Source organism: Hylobates moloch, unplaced genomic scaffold (assembly GCF_009828535.3).
Source record: "Hylobates moloch isolate HMO894 unplaced genomic scaffold, HMol_V3 SCAFFOLD_4, whole genome shotgun sequence".
NCBI classification, from domain to species: Eukaryota; Metazoa; Chordata; class Mammalia; order Primates; family Hylobatidae; genus Hylobates; species Hylobates moloch.
Window position 1 is genome coordinate 16774706 of NW_026652279.1, and position 26730 is coordinate 16801435.

Here is a 26730-nt window from a genome sequence, read left to right on the forward strand (position 1 = left end):
TGTATATATGTGTATATATAGATGTAAGGTATATATATGTAGGTATGTATTTAAGGTATATATATATGTATATATATAGATGTATATATGTGTATGTGTTTTTATATATAGATGTAAGGTTTCCTTCTATTTTCTATTTAAGATTCTCTGTCTTCTATGCTGTCACAATATTTTGGGTGGTTCTAATACAGCATTTAACTTCTGAGTATCTATTCTAGAAAAATATTTATCTAGAAATATATTTTAAAATATATTAAATTGAATTATAATTACAGTTTGATTTTTTTTCTGCTGGACTGTAGGTTTCTCAAGAACAGGGGCCATATCTTGCACATTTTTATATAGTGGAATTTAATAAACTCACAATCACAATGTAGATTATTCATTGAATATTTGTGAAGACAATACAAGAATTCATGTTCCCTCTCTAGAATAAATAGAAGCCATGCATAGTGTATGACTGTTATGTTTTAGGACACATTTTCTCATTCTTTTTCTACTTCTGTTATTATAGCAGGCTTTTTCTAAGGAGAACATGCTTTTCTTTTTTCTCCCTTTGAATCCTTAAAACATGTCTGGAACATAGGGGAAAACAATATGGCAAAATGTATTTACATAATACCAATTTATTCAGAAAGAGCTAATTGATCACCTACTCTCTACCAGGCTTGGTACTAGACATTGGAAGTACAATGATGCAGAGAAAACCATCTGTTTGGAATACAGTGACACAGAGAAAACTATCTAGTTCCACTGAAGAGAAAAGCTATATTACTTCTTGGTGTCACACTGTATAGAATCATACATAATTGATCCTGGGTATGACTTTGATTACAGATAGTATTTTTCATTTTCTAATCATCAGTTTTAAATACCTGGAATCTGATGAGGCTACACTGCAATGTTTACTGAATATGCTTCCATAATAGAGTCCTATTTCCCACTTTCAAACAAGGTGTGCAAATCACAAAATCTGTCTTCCTCTGGTTCTCTGATTTGACTATTCAACTTCTGGTCCCAGCTGGAAATGATAACTTCATGTTTGTTCACAAAAGAATAATGAATTTTTAAGTTTCCTTTGCCTCAGATTGATTTGGAATAAGGGCTTGAACTGGTTGTTGTATTATGAAGCCCATATTTGTCTTCTATCAAGCAGGGTGGCCCATGTATTTCAGTTCAAAAACCATCTTGTGTTTACAGGTTCATCACTATAGGTTTTTTGTTTGTTTGCTTGTTTTGTTTTCTGAGAAATTACTAGCTTTGGAGATAATAACAGTTCTGCTCAGAAACTGCAGTGGCCAAATATCCTACTCTACTTGTTCTGTGTTTTCCTAAATCTTTAGATGGAGGATCTTGCCAAATTGTCAGATTGCTTTGTTGTTTTCCTGTGATGTGGTTGCCAATTTTAAACATTCATTGCTGAAGAAGTGGGATTGTGTGCAACACCTACCTAGTATTGGGTGACAAGAAATTGCTACTTCTTTCATTCAATTTCTATTCTTTTTTGCTTATTAAACTATTTGGCACTCTTTGGAAAATCTCATTGTCTTTGGACTAAAGATATTTATCACTGTAAGTGAAGAAACTCTTACGTAAAATAGACTTAAAGCCACAGTGATGTTGAGAGCAGCCCCCTTTATCAATGCAGCAGGGTGGCTCTATTTCCATCAGTTACTTGCCTATTTTTCCTCCAGTTTCTGGCAGCATATTTGGATTCCCACTTTATATTTACTCACAGACTGCAGTAAGATCAAGAAGATGGGACACTCTACGATTCTATTCCCCTTGGGTGCTTCTGCTCCCACGAAGGAGTGTTGCTGATTTTAACGATATTGCTGCCTTCCTTCTCCACTCCTCTGCTTTAATTTCCCTTCCCTGCTGCTTTGCATATTGAACAATAATGAATGTTTTCTGAGCTCCCACTGTCCTCTCACCTACTCTCACTCTCAACAAAAATGGAAAAGTTTTTTAAAGCCAATTTCATTTTATATTAAATTCTACCAAAATTTGCTCAATTGCATATGAATGCCCAATGATATTCATATTTTTTCCTTGAAAAGATGCATTCAGAAAAGAGTGATCATTTCCATTAGCTTTTGCTGAAATACTGCAGAAAGCGTTCAGTGATGTGTTTAGCGTCTTTCTGTATATATAAATTAAAATAATGCATAAATGTTTCTAAATATGTAACTCCCTATTTTGCTCATGAAGATTGACTGCAAAGGAGTGAGAAAGAACTTTCAGGGGTAAAAGGAACCTTCTACATCTTGATTGTGATTACATGGGTATATATAGCTTATATGTATATGCGTGCGTTTGTGTGTGTGTGTGTGTGTGTGGTGTGTGCACGTGTGTTTTTGTATAAGTCATCAGTCTATAGGTAAGATCTGCAAATTATAAGTGAGAATCTGTCATATGTGTTCAAATGATTAAAAGCAGGGAGCCTCAGCAGCTGAGAACTCAGACATTAGCCCAAGACAAATAAATGTGTAATTAAAAATTGATAAGTGGTTTGAAAACATGATAACTATCAGAGAAAATATGTTGTAAACGATGATTTAATATAATTAAACATGAATCACAGCAAAAGTATTTAAAAACTGTGATCCACAACTCAATTTCAACTACGAAGATGATGGTATCTATATGTTCATGCTGGGGTTGGTGGGTGTGTAGGATTGAGGGAGAATAGAATATATTTTTACATGTAAGATTCAAATATTCCAAAATTCATTCAATTGCATATGGATTTCCAGTGATATTTGTATATTTTTTTCCTGAAAATTTAGATTTTAGTGAGAAATAAATTCCTCAAATTTAAGCAGACAAAAAATGGACCTGTAGAGGGAGAAAAATAATTTGAAGTTATGTATTTTTAGCGTTTCCAACAGCTCTTAAAAAAATACTATTTATAGGCATTTGAAAGATCCAATAGAAAATTATTAACCTGAGAAGCTACTAAAATCAATACAAAGGAGGAACATTTAGTATAGTATTTGTCTCTGCAGAGAACACAATTAGTCATAGTAATATAAATTTATAATAAAATCACATGAGGAATGATAATTATTATCAGTAAATATGTTAGAAATTGATAAATCATTAATTAGAAGTATATTAAGAATGTGAACATAAATTTCGGAGGAAACTGAAAATATTATTCCTTATTTATATTTATACACTTTGCATATAGTTATTTGATGAATAAATTTTAATTTAAAAATAAGGAAAACAGCATGCCTTTACAGAAGCATGCTGCAGGAAGATGCTCCAATACAATTGAAGCTCCAATTTTATGAATGAGAGAAATTCCTAAAATTTATCCTTCGATCTCTTTTCCTTTCCTTAAGCAACCTGTACCTATATTTCTGCCTCTCTCCCATCTTTATCCACAGCCCTGTTCATTGGGGCACAGCTATGTCTCTTCCGAGGCATGGTTGGGTATTCCCTTGTCATGCAAAAAGATTTCAAGGTATTTCTACAACAGAAGAAATCTTTATTTATAATAAGTAGGAAACTTTCACACAATTGTATTCATTTTATTGTAGGAGCTAAAGACAAACCACATATCAGAAAAGCAAAAGAAAAGATACTATAGCTCGTAGTGTTGTTTTAATGCAGTAGCATTAAATATATCAATCATATATTTTTTCTTTTGTGCTGTATTTTCTGGATATTCTTCACCTAAAAATTAGCCTTCTTTATTAGAAACAATAAAGAAATAAATACCCCTTAGTGATTTGCACTTACTCCTCTGTGCACCCTCAAATAGCCATTGGGCAGAGAAATATGATTGCAGTTTTTTTTCCCTCTCACAATTATTATTGGAAGCCTCATCCACTACAGTTACATTTCAGTCACCTATCTTTGGGTCATGTGTCTATATGTATCCTCAGACCCCAACCCAGAGCACAGCAGCTGTTGCCAGTGACCTTCTTCCTTGCTATCTGGCTCTATTTCAGATACTTGGTAAATTTCCTCTGCCCTTCTAAGGGGGAGGGCAAGTTCTCTCAATGACTCGCGAGGCTTTGCTGCCAACAAGTATCATCAGTGCACATAACAAAGTATTCTCTTTCAGAGAAGATTTCAAGGGCTTTCTCCTATCTTATATTTAATTATATACATAATGCTTGTTATTGGTAGGGAGTGTTATATAAACAGTAAAAATAAACAAAAAAACCTTCTTTTTCTCCCCATTAACTTTTATTTTAAGTTCCAGGGTACACGTGCAGAATGTGAAGGTTTGTTGCATAGGTAAACGTGTGTCATGGTGATTTGCTGCACAGGTCAATCCATCACCTAGGTGTTAAGTCCAGCATCCATTAGCTATTCTTCCTGACGCTCTCCCTCCTCCTGCCCCATGACAGGGTCCAGTGTGTGTTGTTTCTGCCACATGTCTATGTGTTGTCATTGTTCAGCTCCCCCTCATAAGTGAGAACATGCAGTATTTGGTTTTCTGTTTGTGTGTTAGTTTGTTGAGGATAACAGCTTCTAGATCCATCCATGTCCCTGCAAAGGACATGATCTCATTCGTTTTTATGACTAGATAGTATTCCATGGTGTACATGTACCACATTTTCTTTATCCAGTCTATTGTTATGGGCATTTAGGTTGATTCCATGTCCTTGTTATTTTGATAGTGCTGCAGTGAACAGACATATGCATGTATCTTTTTAATAGAATGATTTATATTCCTTTGAGTATATACTCAGTGAGGGATTCCTGGGTCAAATGGTATTTCTGCTTCTAGATCTTTGAGGATTCGCTACACTGTCTTCCACAATGGTTGAACTAATTTACACTCTCACCAACAGTGTAAAAGCTTTCCTTTTTCTCCACAACCTCGCCAGCATCTGTTGTTTCTTGACTTTTTAATAATTGCCATTCTGACTGACGTGAGATGGTATCTCATTGTGGTTTTGATTTGCATTTCTCTAATGATCAGTGATGTTGAGATTTTTTCTTGTTCGTTGGCTGCATGAATGTCTTCTTTTGAGAAATGTCTGTTGACGTCCTTTGCCCACTTTTTGATGGGGTTGTTTTGTTTGCTTCTTGTAAATTTCTTTAAGATCCTTGTGGACTCTGGATATTAGGCTTTTGCCAGATGGATCGACTGCAAAAATTCTCTCCCATTCTGTAGGTTGTCTGTTAACGCTGATGGTAGTTTCTTTTGCTGTGCAGAAGCTCATTACTTTAATTAGATCCCATTTGTCAATTGTTGCTCTTGTTGCAGTTGCTTTTTGTGTTTTCGTCATGAAATCTTTGCCCATGCCTATGTCCTGAATGGTATTGTCTATATTTTCTTCTAAGGTTTTATAGTTTTGGGTTTCACATTTGAGTCTTAAAACCATCTTGAATTATTTTAACCAAAAAACTTCTTAAAGGTATCTTTGAATAGATGTTACGGGTATTTGAGACTGCAGTAAATTTAATTTACTGTAGACTTGGAACTTTCCTCTGGCTGCCTCTTTGACATCTCATTGCTTGGGCAAGTTTTCCTTCTTGCACTTAGTTTTACCCTAAGTAAAGGGTATCATTGTCCTCATAGACTCTAAAGTTAAGGCTGCAAACTTGACTTATCTGTGAATACGTTTAAGTCAGCTTGACTATAAGATTGTGATACTCTAGAAATACTAGCATCATCTAAAAAAAATAGAAAAGAATTCTGTTTTTCTCTTATGGAAATGAGATATCAGTCTGATGCCAAATAAACTATAAAAAATAAGTGCAAGATTTTATTTTCTTCTTAAAGACACCCCTAAGTGGTTATGCTTTCAATTACCTTTCATTCAGATGACATGGGTATCAACTGTATTTTGCATGAACCTGATTTATGCTCACAATGGCATATTTAACATGTTTTAATGATTGGAAATTATATACTGAAATATACTACATTATGCATATTGTAAATTCTATAGCTTCAGTAATGTTTGTTCACTTTGTGAAACATATGGTCATAAAATAACAATGTGACCCCGTGGTTGTTATTCTAAAATTATCTTTCTTATCTGTCACTTTTTTTTCTTACTTTGGTGCTAATATGAACAGATAATGATTAAGATTATTCAGACTTCTACAAACAACTAGAAAAAAGGCAAGATTTTTACCTCACCTGGTCCAGCTCTCCAAATCAGCACTTGCAATACAAAGCAATCATTTTGACGTCTATATTTATTTATGAACATGGAGTTCTGGATTTTTTGTTTTCTTTGTCTTTGTAGCAGTGGTGAAGAAATGTCTGTTTAGCATGCAAATTCCTGGAGAGACTGTCATTTGAACTAACTTTTCATAGTTCCTAACAGTGTCAAATTTTTAAGGTGGCAGAATACTTTTTAATAATAGAGAGAGAAAAAATATAGAAACTAACCCATTTCTTCTCTGGGACGCGTGGGGTAAAGGGGAGTAACTAAGCGGATAATAGTAAACTTGTGCTTCATGCTATAACCCTTAGAGTGAATCCCTTTGTCTCCCAGAGTGTTTCATGGGAATGAAACAAAGTGAAACAGCTTTCAGAGAGATCTCTGGAACCCATCCTTAGTGATCCTCCTCCTCAGCCTTGTATCTAACAGGAGCTTCTACAGACTCTGCCAAATATAAATCCAGACACGTTTTAGGACTGATGCTTCAGTTGCAGATGTGATGAACTCTGTGAATCACCTCCCCAAGAATATATGCACATGCACATAACAGAAAACTTTGCAAATGTTTCTATCATACCAGAGACCTAGTCATAGATGCCCCTACCTCTGAGTTAGCCATAACACTGTTGGTAATTACAGGCATAATTTACTTTAACCTTTTTTGGAAATAGCTTTCGTGTTGTCCTCTGCAGGATCACATTTTCTTTATTCTCACTCCTTGAACTTTGGGAGGGACTGATCCAATCTCTTGCTCTGTCTGGGCGGCCACATGACTCAGGCTTGGACAATAGATGTATTTCCTCTGTTGGCCACATGTTGAGGTTAGGTATAGTCATGTGACTGAAGCCATGTAAATGAGCCCCTGGAGAATTTGGGGGAGCTTCAGGGAAAAGGTTTTAAAAAATGTGTTGATCCGTTAGTAGTGTGTATAAAATATGTTTGGTCATGCTGGCAACTGCTGTGCAGAGTCTAGGATTAAGACCAGAGAGAAAACCAAGGACAAATCCAAGAAGAGGAAAGAGAGAAACTGAGAGAAAGTCATCATTTGAGTCCCTAAATCCACAGTGCCTAGAACAGGGTATCACTTAGAACTTTTCATTAATGGGAGCCAAGTTCCCTTTGTGTGCTTAAGCCAATTTAATTTGGATTTCTGTCCCTTACAAACATGAGTTCTGAACAAGGGACTCAGCTACTGAGGTAGAAGTGTAATTATATAGCAGGGGAATAAATCCAACTTCTTTGTCTTGGCAAAAAACCTGTCTTGGAAAAAATTAGTGGATTTTCCTTTCCAAGTAGAAATGCAGTGCAATTCCAAATGGAAAGAAAATACCTACATGAAAGCCTTTGATTCTTTAAGCTTGAAGGGGAATATGAAGTTCAATATATATTAATTGATTTATATAGCCTTATTTAAAATCATTAATCTTCAGATATCAGAATCTATATAGATAAGTAAAAATGAAAAATGAGGGTCATTTCATGGCTCTTACTGTATTTTTCATTTTAAAAATATGGATATGATGATTAAATTTCTATCCAACTATTTAAAATATATAAAAATGTCCAAAATCAGTGTGAGTTGGGGCTGATATGCATCCCTTTGAAAAGTCAAATGATCATACCATTTCAAACCTGAGTTTCATGCCTAAAATATCATGGGAAAAGCTCTTCATGAAGAGGAATGCCCAAGTGTCTTATTAAACTGTTAGGTCATAGCACATCAAAGCTGGGATGTAGTGCAGGATCAAACGTTAACACAATCAAATTGGCAAGCAATGGAAGTAACCCACAATTGTGTTTCAGATACAAGGTAGAAATCAAGATCTAAAATGACAAGTTTCAGGTAGAAGTCACTCAACAGTAAAGGGGAAAATAGTTAGTGGGAAGCAGTATACACAGATGTGAGAATGCAAACTTTAGTTTCAGATATACTTAGATTCAGTCACTAGCTTCATTATTTATATAATCTAAAGTCCATGACTTCTACAAGTTACTTAATATTTCTAAGCTTCAATATCCTCATCTGTAAAATGGAGATAATAGAATTTATTTCATAAAATTGTGAGAACTAATTGAACTACTCTCAACTGCCATATTATTATTTGAGCTTTAAAACCATGAGACAATGCACATCAAGTGCTTAGCAAGGTTGTTCACCCAGAGTTAGCATTCGGTGAATTGTAACTGCTCTTTTATGATAATTATCATTATAATCATTATAATAGCATCAACCAATTCGATTCTAGTTTGCACAATAACTCATTAATGACTAGTTCAATTCTTGCTCTAAAGGTCGTATTCATTTATGCACCCAGCACATGCACAAGTAATATATTGGTTTGCGTTCATATATTTGCAACCCAGACACATAGTGTATGAACAGACTAGCAAGTTATTCAGCAGTTATAATGATGCTTATAAACAAGCTTTTGTAGTCAAACCCTGAATTTTTATGCTGTCTTTTACATTGTATGTGATATTAATTTCATCTGAAGTTGCTTTTCTGGGGTGTCTAATCTTTTGGCTTCCCAGGGCCAGATTGAAAGAAGAAGAAGAATGGTATTGGGCCACACATAAAATACAGTAACACTAATGATAGCTGATAAGCTAAAAAAAAATCGCAAAATACATCTCATATGTTCTCAGAAAGTTTATGAATTTGTTTTGGGCTGCATTCAAAGCTGTCCTGGGCCACATGCGAGTCGAGGGCCATGGGCTAGACAAGCTTGCTTTAAATGATATAGTGATTTCTGTCTTGTTAACCGTTCAGATTTCTTCTTATATTTTAGGATTCTTTCTTTAAGCCTTGGCATGGCAATATAAAAGAATTTAGCAGGCTTGGTGGGGTGGTTCACACCTGAATCCCAGCACTTTGGGAGGCTGAGTGGGAGGATTGCTTGAGACCAGGAGTTTGAGACCAGCCTGGGCAACGTAGCAAGACCCTATCTCTAAAAATAAAAATAAAAATAAAAAAAACTATCTACGTAAAAAAGAATTTAGCAAAAGATGGGGTTAAGAAAGAGAAGAGTCATGTTCTAAAATATCTATCTGCTGTTAGATACAATTCTTAGAATAATGATTTCATTTGAGGTTCTTTTCTGGTACCACCTTAAAATATGCCATTTCACAATACATTCCTAACAACTCTAAGATAATTTTAAAATAGTGGCTGTGATTTGAAAATAAAGATCTTAAAGATAACATTTAAAAGCTAAACATTATCATTATGATTACTTGCCATATTCTTAACCTCAAAATTGAAAAAGTAGAAAATTTCAATAGAAGTAGGAATTCCATATAAAGCAAAGTATTTTGATCTGTGGCTTGAAAGGGATTTGAAATAAATAAAGACTGTTTTTATAAAAAATAAATGAAGGTTTTTAATGGTTACAATTGAGTTAAATTGTGCTTCTTAATATATGGAAAGCAGTGGACTCTGGAGAAGTCCGTGGTCCATAGTCACTTATGTGAATGATGTTTTGACCTTGACACAGATTGGTAGAAATACTATACAAAATCTTTGTTTAGAAATGTGTTATTATTGGCATCTATAATTGGATAAAATTCCAGATGTTTCTTGTTCTTGATTTTACACATATGTTGCCATATATTATAGCTAATTTGGTGACATAAAATAATTCTTTAATTAAATTATGATAAATTTTAGGTTATATGTAATTTCAAAAAATGTAGTGTACTTAGGAGGCATTACAGTTATGCAAAATAGATAACCAGATTTTAATGAATGTTCCCAAAGATATTGTATACTAATACATCCCAAATATTATTAGCATGTTATCTAGTTAAAACATATAGTTCTTATGTCCTGAGTTGTGATGTTTTCAAAATAAAATATTGTCTCAAGCATTAGAGACATTAGATTTTGATTTGTTCTGCACAATTTTTATGGCAAGAAAATGACCAAAATAGATGTGCTTGGCACTTTGAATAACAGTCAAGACATAATCACAGCTTAGAAAGGAATCTTCCCCCAGAACCATAGAGAAATGCTGATAGTTATTTGATTTAGGGAAAGAGTTTTGCTTGTCAACATCCCATCCATCCTCACCACTTTGTTGTCTCCACAGCATTATGACTGCTGTGTTGTATCTCCCTCCATACTAAAATGCAAGCCTCTAAGGGCAGGGATTGTGTTTTCTTTATTTCCTGTGGTATCCTCAGTGCTTAGAATAGCTCCTGGCCCATTGTAGTGATCAATCAATCATTTTAGATAAATATTTCAGGTATTAAGATTTGGATGGAGGCGTGTCTTTCTTAGCAGTGGTTGAAAAACTAACTGTGGGTGTCTCAGTGAGTCTCAGGTGAGCAAAGTTAATGCTTAATCTGGTTTTTCTGTTTGTGAATAATTAAATTATAAAGAAATGGGATCTCTGAAATTTTTATATTTTAAAAAATCTCAAATCCTGATAGGCTTTGAGAACACCTGTTCTATAGAGTTTAATACTTAATTGTCACCATAATATTTTATTTATTTATATTCAGTATTATTATTTTTTTTGAGACAGAGTCTTACTCTGTCGCCGAGGCTGGAGTGCAGTGGCACAGTCTCAGCTCACTGCAACCTCCGTCTCCGTGGTTCAAGCAATTTTTGTGCCTCAGCCTTCAGAGTAGCTGGGATTACATCTTTCCCAATAATGTTGATGTGTAGAAGATGCCCTGAGGATGGTTCTGCCATAATAGGTTGCTAGTGTTGAGGAAGATAATCAGTATTGGTGCATTACCAAGATCCCTAGTGGCAGAGCAACCAAAAATGCCTTATTTCTGCATGGTCTTAATTTGTAAACAAGCAACTACTTAGCACTGCAACTACGCATTATGGTAATTATAGAGTAATCTAGCACCAAATAATGACATGAAAGGGCCTTTCCCATATAAAGCCAAATGCTGAAGAGTTTAAATAACAAAATAGTAATAGTAACAGATTTTTTTGAAGTCATGTTTATTCTAGTTCATTCTATTCGTGGAGTCTATTCTAGGAGTTCATTGGCCTTACTTTATCTGAATATTGATTTTAACATTTACCCTTAAGGAATTTGGCCAAAGTATACATTTGATACACTTCTAGTATATGAAAGTTTTAAGCTACTGTAATATTACCTATTTTGCTTTAGAACTATTGCTAATAACGTTTTTATAACCCTTTTGACAACCGGTTTTCAAATAAGCTTTTTAAAAATTACTAGAATAATTGTTGGTTATATTCTCTTAATAATATTAGTATAGATGAGATGCAAACTTATCTTTAGCAAAACTACATGAACATATTTTTAGTCTTTGATATTTAAGTATGTTCCTGTATACTTTCCCCTATATTCCTCTTACCAGCTATTAAGACTTTACCATGCTATGGGGCTGGGTAAAGCCCATATGCTTTCCATTTTGCAGTTTAAACTCATAGAACCATTCAGGGCAATCTAGCTCAGCTCTGGATTCTCTGACCTAGTATTGAAGTGCTTTGAGGAGGATGTCAAATATCAGTGCTGTTCTTCCTCTCTGTATACGTTGGCTGTTCACACTGACGAGAAGCTAACTTCTTCCCTGTGAGTTTTCCTCAATTAAATATTAGAGGCAGGAATGAAGCCTCTTACAATCTCCTTTCCTAATTATAAAGGAACTGGCATGTGTCTACTCTATGAAAGAAATAAAGCTTACCCTCCTTTCTTTGACTGTATGTTTTATCAATTTTATGGCGTTGTCTCTCTAATCTCCAGCCCAATTATAAAATTTGAGGAGATAAATTATTACAAATAAGTCCACTCTAAATATACAACCTCATATTATAAAACGATTGAGCAAGAAATAAACTGTGCTCTATTCCGCTCACAGGAGATAGATTAGCTTGACCGTTTTGAACGAGCCTTCTGGCAACAACCCCATTTGCCCTTGGATACCAGCATCTTTTCCTGTGCCCAATAAGAAGCCAGTATGATGCAGAGTACACTAAAAATAAGAACTCTAGAATCAGATGAAATGAGGCCACTGCACTGTGAAAACTTAGAAAAGTAGAAAGTAATTTTGTTGTATTTAAATGTTCCAACTTTCTTTAGCTTTTCAGGTGGTGCTTTCTGGAATCTGAGAGCAGCTCTGGCTGTCAAGGTTTATTTTGGTTCTCTTTCCTCTGTTATTTCATAGCTATGCCGAGGAATTGCATGTTTTCCAGAATTCCTTAAATTCTAGGGAAAAGAATGAAACACATGCACCCTTATCCCTCTCTTAACCTCCATCTTTACTATGGGGTTTTCCAGATCGGGAATATAGGAAGTAATAATGAAGATGATACTACACAGCCACAGTGGTTAGTGGGTTGGTCAGAGATACCACTGTCAATTTCACTGCAGTAGCGGAAGATAGGAATTTTGATCCTTAAACTAGGATCGATTTGTGCCTTATCCATGGCAAACTGGTTAATTTTGACATCACAGCATTCTGTAATATAAGCCTGTGGAAATGAGGATTCAATATGATTTATATTGCAATTGCATTCATTACTTTGGAATGTTTAATTGAATAATTTATAACTTAGATATGTAGAATTTTTAAATCAAATGTTACACATTAGTGGAAATTCAAATTTTATTAATAATACTTCTCTTCTAAGCAATAACTTGGCTAACTCTTCTGAATTATCCACCCTTACCCTGCTGAAAGAAATGTGATTACATTTGAGTGGCTTGAAAGGAAGCAACCCCAAAACACCCAATTAAGAAATAGAACAGAGTATACTAGAAGCTGGGAGGGGTAGGGGGAAGAGGGTTGATGGGGAGAAATTTGTTAAACGATACGAAATTACTGCTAGGTAGAAGGAATAAATTCTAGTGGTCTATATCACTGTAGGATGACTGTAATAAACAATAATGCATTATGTAGTTTCACGTATCTAGAAGGAAGATATTGAATCTTTCCAAGAAAAAGAAATGAAAAATGTTTGAGATGATGGATGTGTTAATTACCCTGATCTGATTGCTATAAATTACATGATGGAAACATCACTACATACCCCATTAATATGTACAATCATTGTTCATCAAGTTAAAAAAATTTTAGCTGGGCACAGTAGCTCACACGATCCTCCTGCCTCAGCCTCCCAAGTAGCTGGGATTAGGCGTGCACCACCACGCCCAGCTAATTTTGTATTTTTTGTAGAGATGGGGTTTTCATCATTTTGGTCAGGCTGGTCTCGAACTCCTGACCTCAGGTGATCCACGCACCTCTGCCTCCCAAAGTGCTGGGATTACAGGCATGAGTCACCATGCCCAGCCAAAATATTCTTCATATAATTGCTGAGAAAAGACATAGAGAATCCAGGTTTTGTATATGACTCAGAAATTCCATTTCTAGGAATATACGCAGGAGAACTAAAAGCATATCAACACAAAAAATTGTACATAAATGTTCACAGAAGCACAGTAGCCACAATATAAAAACAACTCAAATGTCCATTGACTGATCAATGGATAACGAAAATATAGCATGTCATACAATGGAATGTTGTTTAGAAATAAAAAGCCCATCAATAATAGACCGGATAAAGAAAATGTGGCACATATACACCATGGAATACTATGCAGTCAGAAAAAAAGAATGAGTTTATGTCCTTTGCAGGGACATGGATAAAGCTGGAAACCATCATCCTCAGTAAACTAATACAGGAACAGGAAACCAAACACCACATGTTCTCACTCATAAGTGAAAGCTGAACAATGAGAACACATGGACACAGGGAGGGGAACATCACACACCAGGGCCTGTCAGGGGGTGGGGGGAAAGGGGACGGAGAGCATTAGGACAAATACCTAATGCATATGGAGCTTAAAACCTAGATGATAGGTTGATAGGTGCAGCAAACCACCATGGCACATGTATACCTATGTAAAAAACCTGCACGTTCAGCACGTGTATCCCAGAACTTAAAGTAAAATTAAAAAAAAAATAAATCAAGTGTTGATGCACACTGCCAACACGGTTGAACCTTGAGAACAGTATGTTAAGTGAGAGAGGCCAGTTACAAAAAACCATATATTCTATTATTCATTAATGTGTAAGGTCCAAAATAGGCAAGTTTATTAAGACAAAAATAGATTAGAAGTTTCCTAGGACTGGAGGGTGGAAGTGACAAGGAATGGATTGAGGTAATGTGTACAGAATTTCTTTTTGGAATAATGAGAGTGTTTAAAATTCAATTGTAGTGATGTTTGTACCACTTTACAAGTATACTAAAAACCAATGAGCTGTATATTTTAAATGAGAAAATTATATGGTATGTGATTTATGTCTCAGTGAAGCTGTTACTTTTTAAAAATAAGATTTTAAATATAATTTTTTAAAAAATGATCAACCATTTGTAAGAAATGGAATCCTGATAATTATCACTTGATCAGTTTGCAAATATTTCTATTTGCACTAAAGGATCTTGTTGGCAATACTATGCTGAATGCTTAATTATGCTATTAGAAAGTGGTATTGTCATAAAGCAAGAACTTTTTTTAGAAATTGTTGTATAGCACATTTGTATATGAAGAATGAAGTATTATTGCATTAGAAAAGCCAGCAATGTGTATCATGAACCCTTTTCATTATTTTGAAAAATACGTTTCGATTTTGTATTCATGCTCTAATTCACAAGTTAGAAAAAATTATCTCATTGTTTCAGGCCTGGATTAATGAGGTTCAAAATATGTAAATGACATATTGAATTCCCAACTCAGTTATACTGATTCCATCTAAAATAAGGCATATTAAAATATTCACTTCAGTATGATCTTGCTTTCTGCCAATGTGCTTAGGAATTGGGACTTATGTGATAAGAAAACACATAGAAGAATGTGTTTCAGGAATATAAAAGTCACCATTTATTCAAATATTTATTGAACATCCATAAAATTTGCCCTATGATGATGCTATATACTCGGAAAGATGAGAAAAGCAAATACACTGTCTTTAGGGCTGGTTGAGAAAGAAGGAAAGATAAAAGGATACACACATACACACACATAAGAACACATATAAACACACAGGAAACTTACCACACAAACTTATAGGCAAATGCATACCCAGTAACATACACACACGAGAATATCAACATGAAACATGTGTGGACACGTGCACACACAAAACAAACAAAGGAGAGAAATAAATTGAGATCATTTCTCTTTGAGAGGATCAGGGACGTTGAAGAAGTACCTTTGTGTCACACTGTTACAGTGTAGAAGATGTACTTGGGAGAGTAGTGTTTGGGTTTGGAAAAACAATCATTGAGAATCAAAAGATGGTTACATAAACCTAAAACATTAACAACAACAGTATGTTTATTGGGGGTGGGAGGGGATTCTTGACTATTAGTGAAAACACCTTGATATTAGTAGGTTTGAGAATTGATGTCATGTTTTTAGGTGACAATTTCCATGATGAGATTGGATAAATTTAATAACAGCTCAGGATTAAAATTGACAAAATGTTATAATGTTAAATTATGGTGCTAAATTATTCTACCAAGACAAAACTGATCACATGAAGTCCAGACTGAATAGTAACAAGTGCCAAAAAGAAACAAGTGTGAATGATGAGACTGAAATGTGGTGTTGGTGGAGAGAGATTTGAAGATTTATTTTACTGATGCCATATGTCCATGTTGCTGTTTTGTAAGATCTGTCGTGTACTGGGCATTGTGATACCTACTTGAAGCACATCATCTTTCCGAGATGTTAAGCTGTATACGGTAAGGATTATTAATCAACATTGGTAGATGAGAAGGTTGAAGTCCAAATAGACCAGGTATATGCTCATAACTAATAAATACTTGTGGCACAGTAAGGATTCAAACCTAATAAGATCTTGCCTCAAAATCTGTCCTATTTAGAAAATCTCATGGTTTCTCCCTGTTGTGACTATCTCGATAAATATATAATAGTCACTTTAACTGATTTCGTAGTGAATTAGTCTTGATTTCAATTTGATTCTAGTCCATTATTGCCTCTTGAACCTCTTAACATAACATCTTTTATAACGATGATTCCATAATAGTCTAATCATTTTTTATTTTCACGTCTTCATGTTTAAGAATGTTCACTTGTCCTTGGTGAGATTTTTAAGGTTGTTATGCAAATAAGCCCAATAAAATATCCTTCTTGGAACTCAAAAAATATGATTTCTTGATGGTCTCCATTTTCCATATATGAACAATGAGATTGAGCTAATTAAAGTTTTTCCCATATGACTTTATTGAGAGAGAGTATTGCTATTTAAAAAGAGGTGAAACACCAGCAAACATATCAAGAATGATAATAGCTACCTCCATTTCCCACTGTGGAAATATTAACTGATATTTCCATAGTGATTCTTTCTATCCTCAGTTTCAATGTGAGTTAATATTTCCTTAGTGATTCCATGCAATGTGGCTTATTTGAGGAGGTGGTATGAGCACCATTTTGCAGGTGAGGAAACTAAAAATCGGAAAAGTTATGTGACTTTTCAGCGTCACACAGCTGGGTAAATTAATTCTGAAAATTCACACAGTAGACCAGGGAATGCTAACAGATAACAAGAGTTTAGGGAGCTAGAAAAGTCGTTTTTCTTATCATGTGATTTTGATATTGTTTACTTTGTCATCTATCAAGATTTGCTAAATTACAAAATCTAAGCAAACATGTGAAAGTATATTACTTATGTAAGGTCCAATTTTGTCAAATATTCGTAACCAAGTAACACTCCCTGGATTTCAAGTACGTGTGGAATTGATGAATTATCGGTATCAGAGACTGTGATCTACGTTTGCATTTTCTTTAATCTGAAGAAAAGTATTACATTTTTACCCGATGCTGTAAGACAAAAATAAGCTGAAACATGGTAGATTTGATATGCAATTATGTGTTAATAAGCCATCCTTAAAATGTAAATGTAATGTATCCATCTCAAAATGATTTATTCAATAAATGTTGATTACAGACCAGCTGTATTTCAGGCACTGTGATAGACATACATGAGTAAAGCCAAGTTTTAAAATAATGATAATAGAGACATGCCTGTTTAATCGCTGTGTCAAAGGCTGGTTATCTTTCACCCAATAAGTTTCCTCTTTGTCCTGGATACACAACTAGGCTGCATTTCCCAGTCTCTCTCACAGTTATTGCCAGACATGTGACTGAATTCTGGCCAGTAGGAAGTTCTTGACAGCACTGTGCACCCCCTATATTCCACTCTTCTTGCTCTTCCCTTTTCCAGGGATGATCTTGGAGGCCAAGTTTTGAAGATGGCAGAGTCACAAAATGGAAAAATCCTGAGTTCCTAAAACTCCACTTGGTCTAGAGTGGCCCATGAATCAGGAGATCCTTATGGACTTTATATGAGCAAGAAATAAACTTCTATCTAGTAAGCTATTGAAATTCTGGGTTAGCTTTTCCTGAATTAATAGAATCTCTATTAAAGCAGAAGTTGTATATAGAAGTTGATAGAATTTTCTAAACTCCTTTAGATCGGAAAAGATAAGGAAAAAGTTCCTAAATAGGTTAAATTTCTGACATGCTCTTTCTTTATGTAACAATATATATTAAGCTCGTAAAAATGCTAGACATTGTGCTGTATGCTGGGGATAACCTTAAGAATAATATTGGGGCCAGGCACAGCTGCTCAAGCCTGTAATCCCAGCACTTTCGGAGGCCAAGGCAGGTGGATCACCTGAGGTCAGGAGTTTGAGACCAGCCTGGCCAACATGGTGAAATCCTGTCTCTACTAAAAAAAAAAAAAACAAAACAAATCAAAAAAACAAAACAACAACAAAAAAAAGCCAGGCGTGGTGGCAGGTGCCTGTAATCCCAGCTACTTGGGAGGCTGAAGCAGAAGAATTGCTTGAACCCAGGAAGCATAGGTTGCAGTGAGCTGAGGTTGCACCATTGCACTCCGGCCTGGGCAACAAGAGCAAAACTCCATCAAAATAATAATAATAATAATAATAATATTGATAAAATCCCTTAACTCATGGAACTTGCATTCTTAAAAGAGATAGACAGTAAATAAATGAGGAAATAAATAACATAAGAGTTGATTACTATAGTGCTTCAAAGAAAATAAAAGTGGTAAGGAAATGACAGCTAGTCAAGGAAGATTCTGGAGAAAGTGATATTGAAACTGAGGATAGAAAGAAAAAACAATACAACCAGAACAGGAGGCTTTCTAGAAATGTAAAATCACAAAGTCAACATTCCATTGTAGGAAACAGCTCCAATCCATTCATCTAACTGGCCCCTGACTAAATCCAAAAGCTTCATTAATAATCCTTTGTGTGTAACATGGCACAATTGCCTTTTTCAATAATGGCGTGTCAAACACAAGTTTCTATCCATGTATAAACACTTAAAACTATTTTTTTTGATTAGCATAGTTTACTATTTTTAAACTCCTTTAATTTACCGTGCTCATTGTATTCAACTGGCTGAGACTGACAGGAAGACAAATCTTTTTAGTTATTCATTATTTACTTGACTATCCTTGTAGTTAATATTCCTTAAAGCATATTTAACTCTAGAGAGACTGAATTGAACAGAACTCTGGAAGGCACTTCTTCTGTGAAGATAATAAAAGGATACTCTTAAACTTACTGTAGCTTTGTTTGGTTAATAAAACTGTTTCTACACTAATTAGAAAAACTGTAGGAGCAACTTCCCAGTCTTTCCTAGAAGGACATGTAGAAAGGCATCTACCACTTCCCTCTACGGCTGATTTTAAAAGTTCGTATTAGAGAACTTGACAAAGAAGAGAGTATTGGATAGGTTTTAAAAATATAAAGTTATATTAAGAAATCTCACTTAGAATCACACAGGATGAGATTTTTAAGATATTTAAATAGATTTTCAATTTGCATATTCAATTAAAGATGCTACAAGAGCAAGCTTTTAATTTATGGATAAATGATTCTAGAATTGTCAAGTTGTTGGAGCATTTGAACATAATTTATAAATGAGGCAAAGCTCAGGTTTTGAGTGTGACATAGGTACTGGAAACAGGAGTGAGAAAGGAAACAAGCCCAGGTTCTCTGAGTATGTGCTCCCAGCTTCTTTGCACCACACCATGTTTCTCATAATCACCAAGTGATGCTTGTGATTGTATAGAAAATGAGCATCCAGACCAGGGGTGGTGGCTCATGCCTGTAATCCCAGCACTTTGGGAGGCCGAGGCGGGTGGATCACTTGAGGTCAGGAGTTCGAGACCAACCTGGCCAACATGGTGAAACCTTTTCTCTACTAAAAAATACAAAAATTAGCAAAAAAACAAATACAAAAATTGGTGGCGGGTGCCTGTAATCCCAGCTACTCGGGAGGCTGAGGCAGAAGAATCGCTTGAACCCGGGAGGTGGAGGTTGCGTTGAGCCAATATCATGCCACTGCTCCAGCCTGGGTGACAGAGTGAGATTCTGTCTTAAAAAAAAAAAAAAAGAAGCAAAGAAGCATCCAATTTTCCCAAGGTTTTCTGTTTTTGTTTTGTTTTAATTGTATGATGTCACTTACTGAATATTCTTCACCTTGGTTTATTTCTGCCTTACAATTTTGGAAAGAATACTGTTTGCATGTGTATTGACACTTTAATCTCATAACAATATCAAAATAGAAAAACAAAATGAAAAGGGGTTTCTGGATTTAATTAATGGATGTGATGCTAAGGTCCAATTGAGAAAAAAGTCAATATTATAATTTTAGTAATTTACATCCATAACATTTATTTCTTTTTGCTTAATATTTTATAGATAAGCAGTTGATTAGAAAAATCTTATATTGGAAAATCAAGGTCACTTTTATTGCAATAATTAATTTCTTTTCCTTTTAAGAGGTGACTGGCTACCCTTGGATTTTATTCGGAATATTTTCTCACAGGGCCTGACACTGTCTTAGTTACAGTCTTTTGTCACTAATATCACTTACATGTCTTATATAAATTAACATTCACAATAATGGCATAAATATTATCATTTTTACTTATATTTTGCAAATCAAGAAACTAAGGCTCAGAGAGGGTAAACACATTGTCCAAAATCACACATCTGTTAAGTACTGGATCCCCTATTTGAACCCTAGCATTCTGAATCAAGAGCTTAGTCTCAATTACTAGGTAATACAACTCCCTGTATGGTTTCTGTTATCCCTACAGGGTCACTTATTAACTAAATAACCAGCTTGTCTTTTTTTTCCCCCTTCATTCTTTTTTTGCTTCGTTCTCAGATATGTACAAACAGATAATTTAAATTTCCTTGGTTTTAAGGAAGCACACAACTCCAACAACTAAAAAAAAAAAAAAAAATCAAAGAAATCAACAAAAAACTAACCAAGAACTAAACAGAGATAATAAATGGCACGTAATGACTATAAAATGAACAAAGAATTAAAATCACCTCTGGTTATTACTGGCATAGATTAATATATAGATTTCACCCAAAAAATGCCAAGAAGAATAAAATAGAAACAGCTAACAAGAAAAGTCTTGGAATTTAAAAATATGATTAAAAAATATAGATTGGAATATAAAAATAATATAGATTGAAGAAATTTGCTAAGAAGTAGAACAAAAGGCATGTAAAATGAAAAATAGAGGATTGGACCAGAAAATGAAATAACATATCTGATTACTTGGCTTTCCAGAGGGAGAATGGAATAAGCAGAGGAGGCAGAAGTAAGGAAAATAATAGAAATGTTCAACAAGAAGAGATTACAAATTGGTATGCCTAATAACACTGAAGAAAAGTCAGGCAAGGTGGCTCACACCTGTAATCTCAGCACTCTGGGTGGCCGAGAGGGAAAGATTGCCAGAAGTTCAAGACCACCCTGGGCAACATAGTGAGTCCTTGTCTCTAGAAATAATAATAATAATTAAAAAATTAGCTGGATGTGGTGGTGCAGGATGTTGACCATGGGGAAGCTATAGTCCCAGCTACTTGCAAGGCTGAGGCAGGAGGTTCCCTTGTGCCCAGGAAGTCAAGGCTGCAGTGAGCTACGACTGCTATGATCATGCCACTGCACTCCAGCCTGGGTGCACTCTGCCTCTACGAACAAACAAACATACTGAATGAATAAAGACTTTTGATTGAACACATTATTATTGTGAACTTGCAAATAAGATGAGATTCCCATCAACAGCACTGTGTGCTTGTAAAAGTTACTGGGTCCACTACTTCAAAATATCAAGAGGATATTATTATCAAACTTAAATTCTATACCTAACCAACTGTCATTCAAATGTGAGGACAAAAAAAAGATATTTCCAGTATGCAAGGACTCAAAGTACATTACAGACACTTTTTTTCGTGGAAGTTTTGGTAGATGTGTTTCAGTAAGATGAAAGGTCAACTCAAGAACCAGGAAACTTTGAAATCCAGAAAGCACAGAAAAGCAACAAGGGGGATTTTCATGAAGAAAGCTGTAACCTTGCTCAAAAGTAATCAAGATTACAGTAGAAGCATAAAGGCTTCCAAGACAAAGGGCCCTGCGAAAAAGGAGAATCAATAGTAAGACAGAGAACTTGGTGAAGTTTGAGAACACGATCAGGATTTGGTGGAGTGTAAAAAATGTTGAATAACTTTGAACTTCACTCTATTTAAGTCATTTAAACTTTAGGACATTAAGACATTTAAAAATTAGGACATAGCAATCAAGATGTCCTTCAATAGGTGTATGAGTAAATAAACTGTGGTACATCCAGATAGTGGAATATTACTCAGCACTAAGTGGAAATGAACTATCAAGCCAGGAAAAAAACACAGAGGAAAATAAATACGTATTACTAAGTAAAAGAAGCCCATATTAAAAGGCTACACACTATAGGATTCCAAATACATGACATTGTGCAAGAAGCAAAACTATAGAGGCAGCTAAAAGACCAGTGGTTGCCAGGGGCCAGAGGGAGGCAGAGATAAATAAGTAAAGCACAGAGGATTTTTAGAGCAGTGAAACTATTCTGTATGATATTAGAATGGTATACATGTGTCATTATACATTTTTTCAAACCCATAAAATCTACAGCAGCAAGCATGAACACTAATGTGTGTTGTAGTCCCTGGATGATAATGATGTGTAAATGTTCATTAATTGTAACAAATGTACCACCCTGATGTGGGATGTTGATAATAAGGAAGTCTATGTATCTGTGGGGGTAGGGAGTATAAGAGAAATCTCTGTACCGTCTGCTCAATTTTTCTGTGAATGTAAAGCTGCTCTAAAAAAGAGTTTATTAAACAAGAACAATAATAAAAACATAACCACCAACAAAAAATAGGACATTATGGCAACAGAGAAGGAAATGCAGTCCCAGGGTCCTAATTGGTTATGTTATGGATAACATAGGTAATCTCTTTTTTCATATATGTTTCAAACCAAGGAAATTTAAATCATGACTGAACTTATCTGAAACATGAATCACAGCCAACTAATTTTAGCAGTGATACTTTATGAAGTTTTCCTTTATTTGTGGGTAAATATAGTCATATTCCTATAAAAAATGTTTTCCTAAACAGAGTGATATGAGTAGTTTTAATGGTTTTCATCTTCTGGAATCAATAATTATGGCCAGATGCAGAACACATAACTACATCTCAGAAAGGAATATAAAATTTAAATCCAGACAACATAAACCTAAAGACACAGATAAAAGCTGAAACATAGGTGGTAATCAGAAGCGGGTTGGGGACTGGGCTGAGAGTACTTATGTTATATTTCAGGATGTCGAAGTGAAGGCATACTCTGTGTAGGCTGATGGAGCAAAAAATTTGAGTTTTAAGTATGTTGTTTAAAGTTCCAGGCAGGAACTAAAAAGTGATGTGTAAATAAATTGAGAAGGAAGATAGAGATAGTGTTGGAATATGTGAACTAAACTTTCAACTACCATGGCAGAAAACTTTATATGACACCTTGCACGTACATGTAGACACAGCACTATAAGCATACAATTTAGACTTTTGCAGGCAACCGCAGGAAGAATCTAAAACCAAACAGCCAAAATGTTTGTATTTTATTTGAAGGAGTATATGGTAGGTGGGGAGAACTATGATGAGAGACTATTTGTTTTCATTATAAGCCCTCTGCAGTGTTGAACATTTTTAACCATATACATTCACAACTTTTAGAAGTAACAACAACAACAACAACAAAATACCAGTAGTTCAAAAACAAAGGTAATATCTTTTTTCTGTATGTTTCAAGCCAAGGATATTTAAATTATGACTAAATTTATCTGAAAGATAATTCACAGCAAACTAATTTTAGTAAGCAACATTTTGTAAAGTTTTCCTTTATTTGTGGGTAAATATAGTCATATTCCTATAAAAATGTTTCTGCTAGCAGAAACATAGGCATCCAAAACTTTCCATTTGTGACTAAATTTAATATGTTTTAAAACGCTTGCAATGTTTCTATCTTGCCTTTGTCTTAGAGTTTTCTTTAAGGTGTGTAATTTAATTTAACATGCATGTGTTTCAGATACTGTGTACAAATAATGAAAAAGATGGCCATTTCTGTTTTCTGGGATGCACAGTCATTATCTTGTGATGTCACTACGTCAATAATGGTTAAAGTATTCAAAGCACTGTTTCTTGAGATATCTGGATATTGTGATAAGGCACAAAGAATGAAAGAGTAAGAGAAAGAAAAGGAATGAGTATATCTCTGTTGAATTACAAAGGGATACTTGCAATTATGAATGTCTCAGTTCTTCCCATAAGAAAGGCCTAACTTAGGGGTAAAATGAAAATGAAGTGAAATAGACAGGGTAAGCATAACTTGACATCTGCTTCTTATCTTTCCTTTCTTGAATACTTTAAAGAAAACTCAAATTATTACATTTTCTTTTTTGAGACAGAGTCTCGCTCTATCGCCCAGACTGGAGTGCAGTGGCGCGATCTCGGCTCACTGCAACCTCCGCCTCCCGGGTCCAAATGATCCTCCTGCCTCAGCCTCCCGAGTAGCTGGGATTACAGGCTTCTGCCATCACGCCCGGCTAATTTTTGTCTTTTTAGTAGAGACAGGGTTTCACCCATGTTGGCCAGGATGGTCTCAAAACTCCTGACCTCAAGTAATCCGCCCACCTCGGCCTCCTAAAGTGCTGGGATTACAGGCATGAGCTACAGCCCCCGGACAATTTTCTGATAGTACTAATGATTGACAATAAATACCTCAAAGATGTAGCAGAAAATATACTTTCTCACAGTGATGTTTAGGCCGCAGCAAAGTATCTTGTGATGAATAGTGAATTCAATGTGTATAATTATCCTCTGAAGGTCTCCGTATCACTGACCATAACATTAAAATATACATGGCAATCACGTTACCAAACTATAGTTGTAACTATATATCTGCCTGACATTCAGTGGCATTTTGTCTACAATGAAGACGATTTCACATGGTTCTAACTAAAGTTTAGTTTTCTTAAAACTATTATTTGAAATAACATATTTTAAAACATTGTCAGTTGTAAATATATTATTATTTTCTTCAAGTTCATCTAAGTATAAGGGGAATGTAATAAGTAGGGGGACCCCAGGTAGAGGGTTATAAAACAAATCAACCCATATTTTAATTTTTGTGGAGTGATTTATTATTTAATACTTTTTAATCTTCATTGCATTTCTTTGACAATCATATTTTTAGCATACTTTTCATAAGATTAAAAAAGTATTCATACTTAGATTTAGTAAAACCTAATTTTAAAGTGATAATTTATTAGAATTTGTAATTTATAATTTAGCAGAAATCCAGTATTTTAAAACGTTCTTATTTGGAAAGAGAAAATGTATAGACTCTTGGGATAAAAATAAATTGCATTAAAACTGTGTTAATCTAATATTTGAAGCATAAAGATCTTCAAGAGGAAAAATTCAATAGAATATGAAAGTCAGCAAGAGAAACATAATTACACAGGATGTTGGCTATGATTGCTTTCATTTTTTAAATTCATCTAGTTATCTTATATTACGTTTATGTAGACCAAATATTTTATGACAAGTGCCCTTACCATTATGTTACTAATGATAGTAGTTTAAAAATCAAACTCTATAGATCTGTAATAATCCAAAGGGATTGTCTGATGTTAATTTCGAAAATTGCCTCTAAAATATGGTTACGTTCAAATATGCCAGCCAGATTATAAAAGCACATAGATTGTGTGTGTGTGTGTGTGTGTGTGTGTGTGTGTGTGTGTGTGTGTTAGTGAATATCTGCACAGAATTCATTATTTCTTCTCTATTCATTTTTGGGAAAATATTTCTTGCCACACTTAGTCCAAATGTGTCTAAATCTATCCTGTCCTGACTCTTAATCCCTAGAGTTGAGCAAATCAACCATGTCTGGCCAATCAGCCATAGGGATTGTTTAAGTGCCTCAAACCAAGCCATTGTGACACATTCAAGGAGTTTTGATGGTACTAGATTGAAAAAAAAGAGTTGTGTGTCAGAAAAAAATCTGATGGTTGAAAAGATAAGATGAGCCTAAATCTGTTGGTTGTACACTCTAAAAATATAGCGAAAAATTGAGTCGTGAGAGAGAGGTAATCTTCGTAACATTGTTTGAGCTCCTGGACACAGCTGTGCCTGAAGCCAGTGCTTCACTAGACTTTTCATTCTACATAAATAAACTCTCTTTTAGCTTTTGTTAATATGAGTATGACTAGATGAATAATATATGACTCTGAGTTTACCTGAAGGTAAGGGGAAACATAAAAATAAAGTACCAAAATATAAAAAGATATAAATGACTTGGGTGTAATAATCACTCCATTTATAGTTAAAGATTTTGAGGCTCAGGGAGTTTAAGGTGCCATGGCAAGGGTTAGAACTTTCATACATTTCCATGGGGTCTACCCTATTTCCCCAATAAAACATACCTTCCCAGCAAGAATTCGTCATTTCTATCCTAAAAATATTTAGTACAATCCAGTCTTTCCCAATTTTCACCAATATGCAAATTGAATGTACTGAAGAAATGATATTGTGCTGCCTTCATGCTCTGAAAAGTAGAGAGGACGAAGAGAAAATTAGAAAATACAAACTCTGCTGTCATAAGAAGAATTTATATTTTGTGAGGCAAGTAGAATTTAATGGCTCTATAATTTTTTGAACAATTACCCACATTTGCTCAATTTGAATGCTAATTATTTATCTTTCTTCCTTATAGGTTATAGCATTTATCCAACCAACATTCATTCATTTGTCAGAAAATGTATTGAGTACTGTCTTCTTGGTAACACAAGAGAGCATTTAATGCATTGATGGGAAAATACCACAATGAGATAGCAATAGCAAGAAGGAAAAAAAGACACACACTTTTATAGAGGACAATAAGATCCTACATGTAGAGGATGTCTTTCTCAATAAAAAAGCCTCTGGACTATCTTCAGACACAGAGTTCTCCATTATTTCTACTTGAGTGAGCCTAGCATAGAAAACACATTGCCCTTCCCATAGTAGATGCACCAAATGGATATGTTGGATAATTGATGAAAATTCACCAGTGCCGCAAGTTAGACTTATCCCTGTAGCCTGTGTAAGGGGTTCTATTATAGACTGAATGTTTATGTCTCCCCAAATTCATATGTTGGAGCT

The 26730-nt window shown here is 34.8% G+C and overlaps 1 long non-coding RNA gene across 4 annotated transcripts in view; it reads left to right on the plus strand.

Annotated features, from left to right (window-relative positions):
- LOC131383187 (uncharacterized) overlaps nt 1-17536 on the plus strand; it is a 31259-nt gene extending 13723 nt beyond the window's left edge. For 3 of the 4 annotated variants that reach the window (XR_009213007.1, XR_009213006.1, XR_009213009.1), the window contains exons 5-6: nt 15808-15879; nt 17382-17536. This is a non-coding gene — a long non-coding RNA (uncharacterized LOC131383187). The remainder of the gene's footprint in view (nt 1-15807; nt 15880-17381) is intronic. The other variant, XR_009213008.1, reaches the window with a different exon arrangement.
- Nucleotides 17537-26730: the final 9194 nt, after the last annotated feature.